Source organism: Panthera tigris, chromosome B2, assembly GCF_018350195.1.
Source record: "Panthera tigris isolate Pti1 chromosome B2, P.tigris_Pti1_mat1.1, whole genome shotgun sequence".
NCBI classification, from domain to species: domain Eukaryota; kingdom Metazoa; phylum Chordata; class Mammalia; order Carnivora; family Felidae; genus Panthera; species Panthera tigris.
In genome coordinates this window covers 33,099,682-33,114,381 of record NC_056664.1, presented here as the reverse complement: position 1 = coordinate 33,114,381, position 14,700 = coordinate 33,099,682, and the positions used below count along the sequence as shown (strand labels likewise).

Below are 14,700 nucleotides of genomic sequence, written 5' to 3'. Positions count from 1 at the left end.
CCCGCTTATACTCTGCTCTCTCAAAACATAAATAAAAATATAAAAAAAACAAAACAAAGGAATCCACTTACTGGATATCCAGGAAAATTAAGTTTATAGGGACAGGGAGGAGACTGGTGGCTGCCAGGAGCTTGAGGGAGGGGAACTGAGGAGTAATTGGCTCGAGGGTATGGGGTTCCTTTCTGGAGTGATGGAAATGTTCTGGAATTAGATAGTGGTGACATGGCACAACTTTGTGAATGTGCTAAAAGCCATGGGATTATACATTTTAAAAGGGATAAAATTGTATAGATATAGAATTATATCTCAATTTAAAAAATATATATCTATACCCCACAGCTCTTCAAAGAAATGGCTGATTGCAGCTCTGCGGAGACTAGAACATCTTCATTGCAGAAAGCAAGGACACTTGTAAACACAGTGTGTTTTGTGTGAAAAGGATGCCAGAGGCATCCCACAGGCCAAAGATGGGACAACTTAGGCATTATGCTGAGACTGTGTCTTCCTCTCTTTCTGTGTCTTCCTCTCTTTCTGCCCCTTCCCTGCTTGCACTCTCTCTCTCTCTCTTTTTCAAGAGTGAACAAACATTAAAAAAAGAAAAAAAAAAAAAGAGGAATGTTCCAAGTGGCATTTTTCACCATAGCCACATATCAGAAACAACCCGGATGCGGGTAAACACTAGCCTGGAGAATTAAATCACGGTCTGTTCACATATTTGGAACACTATACAACAAAGAAAAATGAAATAATTACTACTACAAAGAACACTCTAGATGCATGGTAAAAAGAAAATGCTAATTGAAAAAAAAACAGCCATGAAAGGATAATAGTTCCGTTAATTAAAATTCACTTTTGTTATTTTTAATTTTTTAACGTTTATTTATTTTTGAAAGAGAATACAAGTGGGGGAGGGGCAGAGAGAGAGGGAGACAGAAGATCCAAAGTGCGCTTCCCGCTGACAGCAGATAACCCGATGCAGGGCTTGAACTCACGAACCGTGAGACCATGACCTGAGCCAAAATCAAGAGTTGAACACTTAACCAACTGAGCCATCCAGATGCCCCTCCGTTAATTAAAATTCAAAGAGAGACATCACTATTTGGTTTTGGATGCATACTTACATGGTAAAAACAAAAACCAAGCAGCTAGTAACACTAACTATTTAGAACGGTGGTCCTTCTGGGAGAGGGGCCCAGTGGGGGACAAGGGTGCGAGGGGGGGTCTCTTAGAACTATAGCAATTTTTTTTGACCTACATGGTAGTGACAAGGATGTTGGCTTTGTATTAAATTTTTTTTTAATCTTTATTTATTTTTGAGAGAGAGAGACAGCATGTGAGCAGGGGAGGAGCAGAGAGAGAGGGAGACACAGAATCTGAAGCAGGCTCCAGGTTCCGAGCTGTCAGCACAGAGCCCGACGCGGGGCTCGAACCCACGAACCATGAGATCATGACCTGAGCCGAAGTCAAACACTCAACCAACTGAGCCACCCAGGCGCCCCGGCTTTGTATTGATCTGTTAAAATGTATAACCTATTTTATACACTTTTATATTTTAAAATGGGAAAAATACTCACTGGTCTCCTTTGGGGGTTGCCAGAACACGAACTCGTTGACTTTATAACTGATAAACAAAGGGAAAGAATCAAGCCTTTATCCTACTAAACACACTATATTTCAGAAGAACGAAATAAATGAAGAGGCAAAGTTCTTTACAGAAGTCTAGCTTATGCAAACAAAATGATCAAATTAGAAAATCACCATCTGGTGAGGAGGAAAATGTGACAGAAATCAGACGTTAACTTGCAGTAAAGGTGGGGTGGCCACGGCTCTGGGGGCTCTCACCTCCCCTGCACCCCTCCAGCTGCTGTGGGGGGCACCTCACCTGCCTGCAGACCATAGCTCTCCAGCCATGCAGGCCATGCTGGGAGCAGAGAAACGGCTCCACTGGCTACACCAACTGGGTGACAGGCTAATTTGCATGTGCTTTGCATGCTATTTCATGTCCAGAATTTGCGCAAATATGCCTGGAGCTCTTCCAAGGGGGCCACAGGCCTCTCCTTGGCGCAGCCCCGGGAGGGAGCCTCTAGGCGTGAGGCTTGAGACAGAACCTGGCCTCCAGTGCCCAGCTCAGCTGAACAATGTTTCAGAGCGGCTTGGGGATGGGGTAGAGAAAGGGTCCTAGGGGGAGCAGGGGTCTCAAGGATCTGGAGCTGAGGCAGGTTGGGGCACCCACCCCCATCTTACTGCCTCACAGACCCGCATCACCAAGGCAGCGTGGGGGGCTCTCCACCCTTAACATCCCTCAGGCATTGACTCAGTTTCTCCCTATTGGGCTCGCCTTGACCCTGTGTGGGGCGGTGGTAAGGCGTAAAGAAGCCTGCTGTGATTTGTCGCCCCACCCCCAGTCCTGTCCAGGGGCACCCAGGCCAAGCCAGCTTTGCAGCTTACCAGGCCAGCTGGTATGAGGGGGAGGGGCCCCCAATGCCCAGGCCAGCTGGGACTGGCCCAAGGGCCCACCCGGCCAGTCGGGACGGTGACAAAGGGGCTGGGAGGCAATGCAGGGCAGATGCAGGAACCCTAGGCCCTGTAGGGTCGGGGAGACCTCCCATCAGAAGTGCCCGTCTGGGGCCCGGCCAAGTGGGGCAGGTGAGATGGCAGCTGGTCACCCAACACTTGGGGAGCAGGCAAGGGGAACAGCCTGGTGTCCGATGGAGCTCCTGATAGAGGTGACACCAGATATCCCGCTGTGGGTGGAGCTGGGGGAGGGGAGGTGGGAGTGAGAGTCGCGTTCAGACCCTGTTGGAGTCCCAGCTCTATCACGCGTTCGCTAGGGACCCTGACCCGAAGCCTGAGGCCCCTCTGCAGCCTCAGCTTGCCCATCTGAACTGGGTGCTGTGACCCTGCGGTGTGTGAATGCACACGAAGAGCCTAGCACAGTGCCCAGCACACAGGAAGTGCTCAGCGGGCACCGCGTGTTGTCCATGTTGTCATTGCAGAGGCTGGGGCTCAGGGCTCCTCGGGGGTCAGCAGGGTGCGGACAACAGGAGAGGGGGTTCTCGTCACTGAATGGCCAGCAGCCGGTTCAGTAGGGCACACGGCACTGGATACCTGCTCGCTGAACGAAAGTGTGAGAGGACAACTAGGAACCAGCAGCCACTAAGACGTTAACCAGCCAGTCAGGGGGTCCCCTGGAACAATCTGAGCTCCAATCCCAGGTCTGTCCCTTCTTGGCTGTGCCACCCCAGGCAAGTCATTCCACGATCCCACCCCCAGGACCTCGACTTCCTCATCTATCAAACAGGAATAATGGTCACTAATAGATCCCTCCCTCACAGCTGATGGCTGGACTGGGAGCAGCAAATGGGTATGAAAACGGAGGAGGTGTGCACGATGCCCTAGACCGCTGTCCCCCTTCGGGGAGTTGCCGGGGCTTCTGGGTGAGCCGCCTCCTCACCCGAGATGCCCAAGAGGTCATGCCCTCCCCGGAGACCAGCCAATGACTGCCCGGTAAGGGGGTACACAGTGGCCTGGCTCCTTGCTTGCCTCAAGGCAGGACGACCCCACCCCTGGCACTTGCTGCACCCCTCTCGAGCACTCTGCAGGCTCCCTCCCGCCCTTCTGTGAGCTGCCTGCAATAAATCACTTGCCCAGGAATCCCTGTCTCCGATTATGCTTCCCTATGCTTCCCGCATCTGACCTAGGACAGGAAGTATTTTGTAAACTCTGAAGCATTCTTTTATTTTCCAGGAAATGCTGAAAAGAGAGGAGCTGACCAAGAATCATGTAAGGGGAAGAGGAGGTCTGCTCTGCGGGCAGTCATGCTGCCCTGCCCTCACGAGCTCCCAGGGAGGCAGGGGAGACAGACAGGAAACCAACAACATCGTAACATCAGGGATGGGTAAGTGCTATGAAGGAAACTAAAGCAGGGGGCAGAGGGTGGAGAACAATGGCAGCTACTTTAGGTGAGATGCTCTGGGAAGGCCTCTCTGAGGAGGTGACAAGGGCAGAGATGTGAAACATCAGAAGCCATGCTGACCTCTGCAGCCAGGCACAGGGAACAGCAGTGCAAAGGCCCTGAGGCAGGAGGATATCTGATACATCCAAAACCGGCAGGGAGCCCAGTGAGGTAGGAGTGAGTGGCATGAGATGAGGTCAGCAGTACTGAGCAGCAAGCCATGCAGGGCCTTGTAGACTGTTATAGGACTTTTTATAGGACTTTGGGTTTTATTCCAAATAAGAGGGAGTCATTGAAGTTTTGAGCAGAGCAGGGACATGATCTGACTGAGGTTTTGAAAGGGTCTCTTTGGCTGCTAGGGCAAGGAGAGAGGCAAGGGAGACCAGGCAGAGGCTGCTGCAATAATCCGGGAAAGCCACAGTGGCGGTTCAGAAGGGAGGGCGGAAATGGACAACACGGTGAGAAGTGGTCAGACTCTGGGCGTCATGAAGGTAGAGTCAGGAGGGCTTACTGAACAGAGCATGAAGGGGAGTCAGAAGACAGATGAATCCAACTACCCAATTTACAGAGGGGACAGAGGAACATGTTAATCCACACCATGGAGATACAACCAACAAAATCCGGCTGCGGGAAATTCCAGGGGACAAATAACCTGGTTTCTCCTATAGATAAATTGCCAAGGATGAAGGAAAAGATGGAGAGGGAACCTATGGATTAAAAGAGACTGAGACAGGGGTGCCTGGATGGCCCAGCCGGCCAAGCATCTGACTCTTGATTTTGGCTCAGGTCATGATCTCACGGTTCATGAGTTTGAGCCCTACATTGGGCTCTGTGCTCACAGTGCAGAACCTGCTTGAGATTCTCTCTCTCTCGTTCTCTCTCTGCCCCTCCCCGACTCTCTCTCTAAACAATAAATAAACATTTTTTAAAAGGGAAAAAAAGAGACTAACACATCAACCAATAACAATATGTAAATCTTATTTGGATCTTGAGTCAAATAAGCCATAAAAAGAAAAAGAAAGAAAGAAAGAAAGAAAGAAAGAAAGAAAGAAAGAAAGAAAGAAAGAAAAGAAAGGAAGGAAGGAAGGGAAAGAAAGAAAGAAAGAAAGAAAGAAAGAAAGAAAGAAAGAAAAAGGAAGAAGGAAAGAAAGAAAGAAAGAAAGAAAGAAAGAAAGAAAGGAAGGAAGGGAAAGAAAGAAAGAAAGAAAGAAAGAGAAAGAAGAAAGAAAGAAAGAAAGAAAGGAAGGAAGGAAGGGAAAGAAAGAAAGAAAGAAAGAAAGAAAGAGAAAGAAGAAAGAAAGAAAGAAAGAAAGAAAGAAAGGAAGGGAAAGAAAGAAAGAAAGAAAGAAAGAAAGAAAGAAAGAAAAAGAAAGGAAGAAAGAAAGAAAGAAAGAAAGAAAGAAAAAAAGAAAGGAGGAAAGAAAGAAAGGAAGGAAGGAAGGAAGGAAGGAAGGAAGGAAGAAAGAAAGGTCTGCAATAACTGGGAACATGAATACTCAATGGATATGTGACAATATAAAGGAAAGGAAAGTTTCTTCTTAGGTATAATAATGGTACTGTGCTTATGTTGAGAAGAGTCTTTATCACGTAGAGATACATCTTGGTATATTTGTAATGAACTGATGCCTTGGAGTGATCCCACCCAGTTTGAATCACTAGGGGAAAAGGAGAATAGGGGGCAGAAATGAAACAAGACTGGCCATGAATTGATAGGAGTCGTAGCTGAGCAACGGGTACATGGTGGTTCGGGATACTATTCTCTCTACTTTTGTAAATGCTTATATTTTCCCATAATAAAAAGTTGAAAATGTAAAGAACAGAAGAGGAAACTGAGTCCCAAGGCAAGGTGTTGAATGGCCCAAGGCCCCTGCATGAGTCAGTATAAGGGCCAGGACCTCACCCTGTCGCCCACCCCCCCCCCCCCGCCCCTGCCCCCAGCCCATGCTCCTGCCCTCCTTCAGCTCTCTCTCTTCTCCAGTGGTTGGTCAAGGTTGGACTGAGGCAGGCCAAGGGCAGGGTGGGTGGCCCTGGGAGGGCCCGGGTGGGACAGAAGGGAGCTGAGGGGCTCTGGGCCACCTGTCCCAGAAAGTCCAATGAGGCCAATGGCTTCAAATATTTGGCATATTCCCCAGCAGCCTCATTTCCCACTTCCTCCCTCAGGTTCCTACACTGATTTCCTCCCCAGAGCCCCCTACAACCCACCTCTGCAGCCTATGCGCCTTTGTCCCTGCTGTCACTTTGCCTGGAAGGCACCTTCCACCTCTACCATCGTTTTCCTTCCGGATCTACCTCCCGCAGAAGACCTTCCATGGTCTTCGGGAGCATGCCTCTTCTTCACTCCCTAACGACAGGTGTCATGGCGTAGAGGTCAAGAGCAGAGCCTCTAGATCCAGACCGCATGGGTGTGAATCCTGCCTCAGCCGCTTACTCGCAGTGTGACCTCAGGCAAGTCACTTAACTTCAGTTTCCACATCTGTAAAATGGGTATAACCTTGTAAGGAAACTAAATGACTTAAAAAATACGATTAAGAAAATAGTGCCGGCACATGTCAGTGGACCTCAGGCCCCCTTGGGCCCCCTGGCACTGCTGTCCAGGGCCTGTCTCCCTCCTTTGTCTCCCCCACAGGAGACCTCAGTACCGCGCACACGGTGGGTGCCCAACACCACTTTCATGGAGACTTGGCTTCTGCAATGCTTCTGCCTTCCTGACACCCAGACTTCCCTTAGCCCCTTGCCCATCCCACCAGGTTGCATCCACCCCAGGAAGGCAAGGAAGGAAAGGAGAAAGAGGGGTCCCAGGAGGCCAGGAGAAACTGGTCCCATGAGGGGCCCAGTTCAAAACCAGCCACAAACAAAAATTTAAACCCAAGTGGCAGCATCCGACTCAAACGCCGTCAAACTAAGGGGAAAGCAATTTAAACGCTCATTTTTTAAGATTTCTAAGAAAAACCCCAGATATCATCAAGTATAATTTTAATTATGTTTTTATGAGTAATGACATTTGCTGTCAGAAAAGGCAAACAGCACGGCATGGCTGAAACGAAAAGGAAACATTCCCCATCTTGCTTGGCACTGAGCCTCCTAATACCTGCCCCCAGAGGTAAGCTCCGATAACGACGGGGTACACAGCCTTCCAGACATTTCTGTGCAGTGTGGACACAGAGGTACACATGTATATATTTTTTTAACGGACTCATACTAAATATGCTATTCTACAAAGTCACTTGCCTCAACCTGCCATACCTGCTGACCATCTGTTCTTTCTGGTCCGCATCTCCAAGCCTCTAAAACAGTGGCTGGCACACAGGAGACACTCAGTGGAGACTCATTGACCAAATGGAGGAACTGAACAGCTGCCTAAAATCACACGGGCCGGAGAGGTCCTAACTACACCACCGGCCCTCCTGATGTGGCTCTGCCACACTGACCGTCTCCACCCAGCTGTCTTTGCACCCCACTAGGAGGGCACCTGGGGGAGAAACTGCCAGATCAAAGCTTTGATTACTATGGCCCACCTATTCTCCCCGGCTGAGGTGAGACTTCTGATTTCCCACACTCTCTGCCACCTAAGAGCTTTATTATGATGAGGACTTTGATTTCTCGAATGCATTAACATTATTATAGTGACGCCACCCTTGACCATCGAATCTCCTTTTGTGCCTCCTGAATAAATGAGAGCACGGCCCGTGTTTCTGAGCGGCACCAGAGAACCAAACTCCACAAATGAGGAGTTATTCTCTAGGCAGTAAACAAACAGTTTACGACACAAAATTCGAAACCGTCTCGTTGATTTCGAAAAGAGCGATACTTTAATTTCTTTTTAACTGTCAGCTTCAAACAAGTAGCGATTGAGCCCTTCCACAGTACAAAAGAAGAGAAAATTAGAACCCCCCCACACTTCACCTCTCTTTCTCTTTACCCCTCTCCATTCCCTGTGTAGGGTAGCCAGATGTAGCAACTAAAAATGCAGGACACCTACTTAAATTTGACTTCCACATAAACAACAAATAAAATTCCTAGTGCAAGTGCATTCCACGCAATATTTAGGGCACGCTTGTACTAAACAAATTTGTGGTTTCTCTGAAGGTCAAATGTAACTGGGCATCCTGGATTTACTTTATCCAGTAAGCCTACTGCAGCACCCCCTGCCCCAGCATTTTAACATGAAGTGATTTTTAAACTTTATTTATTTTATTTTTTTAATGTTTATTTATTTACTTGGGGACAGCAGGGGAGAGGCAGAGAGAGAGGGAATCCCAAGCAGGACCCTGTCAGCGCAGAGCCCGGCAGGGAGCTCGATCTCACGAACTGTGAGATCACGACCTCAGCTGAAATCAAGAGTTGCGGCAAACTGACTGAGCCACCCAAGTGCCCCAATATCAAGTGACTTTTAAAGAGTACCCGAGGCCTCCTCTGCCCTCCCAGCCATCAGGCAGCCCACTGGCCCTGTCACCCAAGAGGTCTAGGGAGGCACCCCTCCACCACGCCCACAGGCATACTCCCCACCTCTCCCTCCCCCCCCCAGCCAGATGGCCCCACCAACCTCCTTGGCGTTGGAGTCCCACCCCCTCAGAGCCAGGTTCCTGCTGGTCTTCTCCCCTTGTAGATTCCTTCCCTCCCATCCTTTCTGGTGGTAAACTCTGTCTCTGGTCCCAGCTGCCGGGGAGCTGGGGGGGGCGGTGATGCCAGCACGTGACCCTTGGCTAGCAGCCCCTCTTTGCTGCTGCTGCTGCTGCAGAACCACCTGCCTAAGGGCAAGCCCAGGGCCCCACCCAGAGCCTGATGGGTGCTGAGGTCTAGCTGCCTGATGGTCAAGTTCTGCTCGAAAGGGCTGCTCTAGCTCCAGAGTTCATGGTGGGTCCCTGAGGTTGTCTGTGGCCGCCTACATCGGAGCTCCGCTTCTCCCTCCACCCCATCCTGCCTGCTTCCTTCCCTGGTGTCTACGGGCAAGGCTCAGAACCCACCCCCCCCCCCCCGCCACCTACACACTGATTCCCCTCACTTTCTACCCGGCCTGTCCTCAGTCCCCATCTCCCCCCACCCCTGCCCCAGTCTGCTGCCCCCCTGGCTGGAAACCAACCACAAAGTGCCTACATCAGGTGGGTCTGATGCTGGCTAATGGAGTTTGCTTGGCTTTCCAGTACATTCTACATTTTCCACAATAAACACATATTATTTTGGGAATAAGAAAATAAAAGCTTTTTTTTTTTAATTTAAGAAAAATGTAAAACCAAACCAAGCACCCCTCCTCCACCTGGCACACCCACTCCTTCCCCACCCCCCCCAACCTGCCCCCTCATCCTGTTTCCCGGGGGGAGGCTTCCCCCAAATGGGTGAACTCCCCCACCCCAAGTGCTCTCCCCTGTCCCACCAGGTCCACAGGCCCTTTCACCTCTCCAGTGAAGGCTTTCTACCACCAGCTTATCCCTGCTGTGGGGCTATATGCAAATTTATGAGTGGTTTCCTCAACTCCTGTGGGGGAGAAGAAAAATGCTGTATGTGTCCCAAGGTTGGTGACATGAGGGGCCACATTCACTCATTCCCTAAGGGAGCTAGGGCTATCTGGTGCCAGGCACTGGGGACACTGGGAACAGGACACAGACCCTGCCCTTGGACTTCGCGGCCTTTGGGGTGGGAGAAGGCGGGGCAACAACCAAATGCCCCAGAGGGTGCTATGGGGGAGGGGGGCGCTGAGCAGCAGGCCCAGGTAGAGAAACTTCTGGGAGGAACAGAAGTCTCAGCCACCCCAGGGTGAGAAGAAATGTGTAGGGAAGAGGAGGGAGAGTGTTCTAGTGGGGGGAGGGGGGGGAGGGGGGAACAGCCTGTGCACAGGCCTGCAGGTGAGAGAAGCATGACTTATTTGAGGAACTGAGAACAGTTCAGAGCAGCTGGAGGGCAGAGGGAGGGTGAAAAGAAAGAGGAAACACAGGCTTGGGGAGGGCAACAGTGCCAGTTTTAGGAGATTGCCCTTTGTCCTCAGGACAATGGAGAGCCATTGAAGGACGCAGAGCAGGGTCAGCTGTGCATCCTACAAAGGTGACCCTCCTGATGCTTGAGATTGGTTAGTATTCTCAGCAGCCGCAACCCCCAGTCACACTTAATCTTGCACCTCCCACCCACAGCGCCTGAACTTTAGCCACTGAGGACCTGAAACCTGCATCTCCATGGAGACAGCAAGCCCCCAGCAGCCAGCTTCACAGCCCTCTTGCTCTTGCAGTAGAGAATACAGGTTAAGAGCATGGACTCTGGAGCCAAAGTTCAAATCCGAGCTCCTCCACTTTCAGACTGTGTGACCTTGGACAGATCACTTCTCTGTGCCTCAGTCTCCCCTTTTGTAAAATGGGGATAATAGCGTCCCTACTTCATTGGGCTTTTGTGAGGATTGAATGAGTTAATAGTTGGAATAGGACCTGGCACATGACGAATGCTGTGTGCTGGTAGTTTCTACTGTTATTACTGCACCCTCTTCTCGAGACCCCCCCCCCAGGGCCAACCCCTTCCAGGCACTAACACATCCCCCCCTCGCCTCTCCCTACCCCTGAAGCACCCCTCCATGCTTCCTTACCCTCTCCATTACTAGGAGCCAAGACAGCCAGGGAGGGGGAGCCTTGGGGTTCTAGAACAATCACTCTCTGACCTGCGTCTGGGCCCTCACCCCAGCTCCCTGGAGCCCAGTGGAGAGAGCACTGGACTTGGAGCCAGGAACTGAGTGCCATCCCTGGCTCTGCTGCTGACCTTCTCTGGGCCTCAGTCTCCCCCTCTGTAAGGCCAGGACAAGAACATCTTGCAGATGTCTTGGCTGTCAAAGGAGCAACAAGGGCCAGAAAGGAACTCTGTACATGTCCATATCCGTCATAGACCTCAGAACCCCTGGCCTCTTCTTCTGGCCTGGGTTTCCTCCTCCACATGATGGAATCAGGAGATTTTCTCTGAGCTCGCCACGAGGACCCCAGAAGCTGAAGATGGCCTGGCTTGGGACTTCCCAAACTCCCTGAAGCTGACCAAGCTGACCAGAACTTTCCCAAAGGCTGAGACAGAGACAGAGACAGAGACCCCTGGTCTGAGCTGAGCATCCCAGGAAGAAAATGCCAACCCAGGGGCCTGAGGGAAGCCAGACTTCCACCAGGCCTTCTACCAAGCCTAGATTAGACCAGGGCACTCAAACCAGGGGCCCAAAAAGACCCTCTGAAGCCATCGGGACTGTGACGTTTATCTCCAAATGTCATCACTATCCATCAGCCGCAGGACCAGAAAGGGCCTAAATGGGACTGTCTGATTTTGGTGGCTCTTAGTCCTGGGGGATGGAAGGAAAGCCCCAGAGGAGGCTCACTCCCCAGCTTCAGGTTGCCAGCTATTTCCCATAGTCCACATTCATTCATTCACTCATTCTACAAACGTTTACTTGGTGCCAGGCTCTGGTCAGGTTCAGGGTCAATGGCAGAAGTGAATGGAACAGATTCCTACCCTGAAGGCACCTCTGGTCCAGAGGGCGACAGACAAGACATAAATAACTAAACCACAAGGCAGACTAGGTTGAAGAATGCAGGGCAGGAGGCAAGGATCTCACCTGGGGTATCACGAAGCTTCCTGGAGGGGGTGGTTTGTGAGTGGTGATTTGCATGTGATGGGAAGGTCAGGTGGACCTTTGGAAGGCATAGAACTTCCAAAATCATTGACGGTTCTGTTTGCACCCCGGCTGTGCCAGAGCCAGGGCAATGTAGGTTATTTATGGTTGTGCCCAGAGAAAAGCGGCCACATGTGTCACTGCACGTGGGGTGCAGAGCTGGGCTGTGGGGGTAGGGGGCAGCCGGGGCTTGAAGCTGGGTCTGGCCAAGCTCTGGGGTTTGCCACTGTGCCCCTCACACCCTGATGACTCTTTAATCTTTTCCTGCCCTCCTAAGGCAAAAAATAAGAGGGAGAGGGTTCCAACCGGCAGCAAGTGGCCTGGGGGATAGGGAGGAGAGCAGTGTCAGAAAGACCATGGCTTCTGCTTATTTGCAGGCTACTTAGCATCACCTCCTTCTCTCCTCCCCACTTCCATCCCAGCTATGAGGGAAGGGGTAGACAGACAGAAGAAAATGTCTTTAATTGTAAACCAGACATGGCATAGGGCGCATCAACTGCTGTGTTTCTCCCAGCCCACTCTGATCCATAAATAGCTTACGCACCAAGCTGGCACAAGCCCACCCGCCCTGCTGGGACCACACCGCCCCAGGCCAGAGACTCGGAACCCCCGGGCCTGGGTCCCAGCTTCCCCAGGAACCTATTTCCTGCGTTTTCCCCAGGGTAAAGGCCTCCGCTGCTAGCTGCCTTTCCCAAGGGGCCGGGCGCAGGGGCATCCTGGCATTGCCTGGGTGATGCCCGCGAGCCCCGGTGCCTGCAAGGCAGCCCCGGCGCGCGCCCACCTCTCTCCAGTGCCCAATCCCCGAGGTATCAGCCTCTGCGCCCACCGCAGACCCGCATCCCTAACTGGCCTCCTCCCTCCGCACCCTCTCACCCAGGGCCAGACCCCCTACCTGGGGGCAGGAGGGCCCGGCACCATCGGCGGCGCCACGGGGCAGAGCGGGGCGTCTGGGGCCGGCCTCAAGCCCGGACGACTTCCCGGGGGAAGAGGAGGCTGCGCCGCCGCCGCCGCCGCCGCCACCGCGTCTCTCCGGACCGCGCCGGGGCTGCGGGAAGGAGGAAGGTCAGAGCCGAGGAGGCGGGGGGAGGAAGGAGGAGGCGTGCACAGATGGGCGCAGATTAGAGAGGCATTTTTAGCGAGCCAATGGCAGCTCGGCGCAGGGCGGCGCGGTGCCTGCGCAGGTGCCGAGGAGGCAGCTCCCGGCTTAGCTGGCGCCCGCGGAGGGGGGACCTGCTCCCCCAGGTCCCCGGCCGGCGCCCGCCTCCAGGGGCTGCTCCCGGCTGGCGCCCGCCGGCCCCTCGTCCCCCCCCCCCCAGCCCCCCTGCAACGGCTCTCCGGAGCCGGGGGCGTCGCTCCCTTCCCCTCATTGCCCTTTCCACACCTTCTGGGACATTCTTCCGGCCCTGACCGTCCGTCTGTCGGTTTCTGGCCTCTCCTAAACCTACGTGTTCTGGTACGAGCGGGTGCGTGTATGGTGAGAGTGAGTGTGTGTGTGTGTGTGTGTGTGTGTGTGTGTGTGTGTGTGTGTGAGCGAGCGCGCTCTGGAGGGACGGCCCCTCCTCCCCCATCCCATCCTCCCCCGCCCCACATCACCTTCGCCCAGAAGTGCCCCCGTTGACCCCATGGGGCAGGCATTAAACCTCGTGCCCTAGTTCCTGTTGGACGTGCTGTCCCCAAGATAGACCCTAGGCCATCTCCTCGGGGCTGGGGGGGGAGTGGGGGGGGAGGGGGGGAGTGGGGAGAGGGTTGTTGTAACCCCCACCGGCTTTGCCTTGACCCCTCGCTCTTCTTGCCCTGAACCGGGAATGTTTCGGGGAGCGTGGACACTGCAGGGAGACTGGGGCAACTCTCCTCACTGTAGATAGATGCAAGGGGCTGATCATTTATTCAACACCGATCTGTTGAGAGCCTATCTTGTGCAAGGCACCACCGGGGCTGGGCTCCCTCCGGTAGAGTGCAAAATAGACCAAATCTCTACCCTCAGGCAGAGCATGTGTGAGGGAAAAATGCTGAGTATAATAAATAGTATAAAGAATATGTTTTAAGATTGTATGCACAAAGTAGGAAAATAAAGCTAGGGAAAGGGGAAGATAATGGGAGTATTCACAGGGTGATTAGGTACTAGGCATTTATGGGGAACGGGGGTGGCTGAATCTGATTGTAAGCCCCTCAGGTGGTCCTGCAAACTCTCCTTAGCCACAGACCTCACCACTCCCTATTGTGTGTACCTGGGCTGATCACACATGTTTCCTGCCATCCCTCTCCCATCCTCCCTCACCAGAGGCACCAAACGAAATTCATGACCCTAGTGACCAGGGGGAATGCCCACGTGCAGCATTTGTTCAATGAGAATTCTCTGAGTACTGATTTCCTGTTAGGTGTTAGAGCCTGGAGGAATTCAACAATTCAACACCTAGTTAGGGGGGCCAGATGACAGTACCTACCCCAAGGATGAAGAGGATAGCCACGTGAGTGCACAACGTCCCAGAGAAGGTCAAAGGGCTCTGGTTTAGGGTCATCCAGGAAGGCTTCCTGAAGGAGGCAGCATCCCGATGAGTGTGCTGGGATTCTGATGAGCCAGATGGGGCAAGAGGCAGCAAAGGATTATTGAGACAGGCCAGCAAAGCCAGGAGACATTTGGCAGGTGGCTGGGCTGGGGTCCCAGAGCATACTGGACACCCTCCATGTAAGGAATACGTTCATGTCTGGAACTGATGAAATCCCACCATCTTCCACACCCTAGCAGTTCCTGGTTCCAGTTGCCCTCTCATCAACCTGGAATTTCCCATTGCCAGGAGGAGATGTGTTGAGCATGTAGAGGAGAAATCACGGACTCCACTCAATTGCTTGTTTGCTGGGTAAAAAAGGACATATTACTTAACCCCTCTGAGGTTTAACTTCCTTGTCTTAATAAGCTGTGTGACAACTTACTTAATTGATCTATGCCTTGGTTCCCTTGTTTGGAAAATGGACACGGCAACAACACCTGCCTCACAGGTCCTGTGAATGTTACACAAGACAATAAAGATGAATTGCTTAGCACGTAAGTACTCAGAGACTTTTCTTGTTTTTATTATCATGATAATTACACTTGCTTCACAGGTTGTTGGAATTAGACAAA

General features: G+C 52.2%; 1 protein-coding gene across 2 annotated transcripts in view; it reads right to left on the bottom strand.

Moving 5' to 3' along the window:
- The window catches only part of PACSIN1 (protein kinase C and casein kinase substrate in neurons 1), a 57,412-nt gene extending 44,796 nt beyond the window's left edge, over positions 1-12,616 (bottom strand). Inside the window, exon 1 of one of the 2 annotated variants that reach the window (XM_042986153.1) lies at positions 12,472-12,616. The gene's annotated coding sequence lies outside the window, so the exon portion shown is untranslated. Of the gene's footprint in view, positions 1-11,522; positions 11,544-12,471 lie in introns of those variants that run through there. The other variant, XM_042986154.1, reaches the window with a different exon arrangement.
- Positions 12,617-14,700: the final 2,084 nt, after the last annotated feature.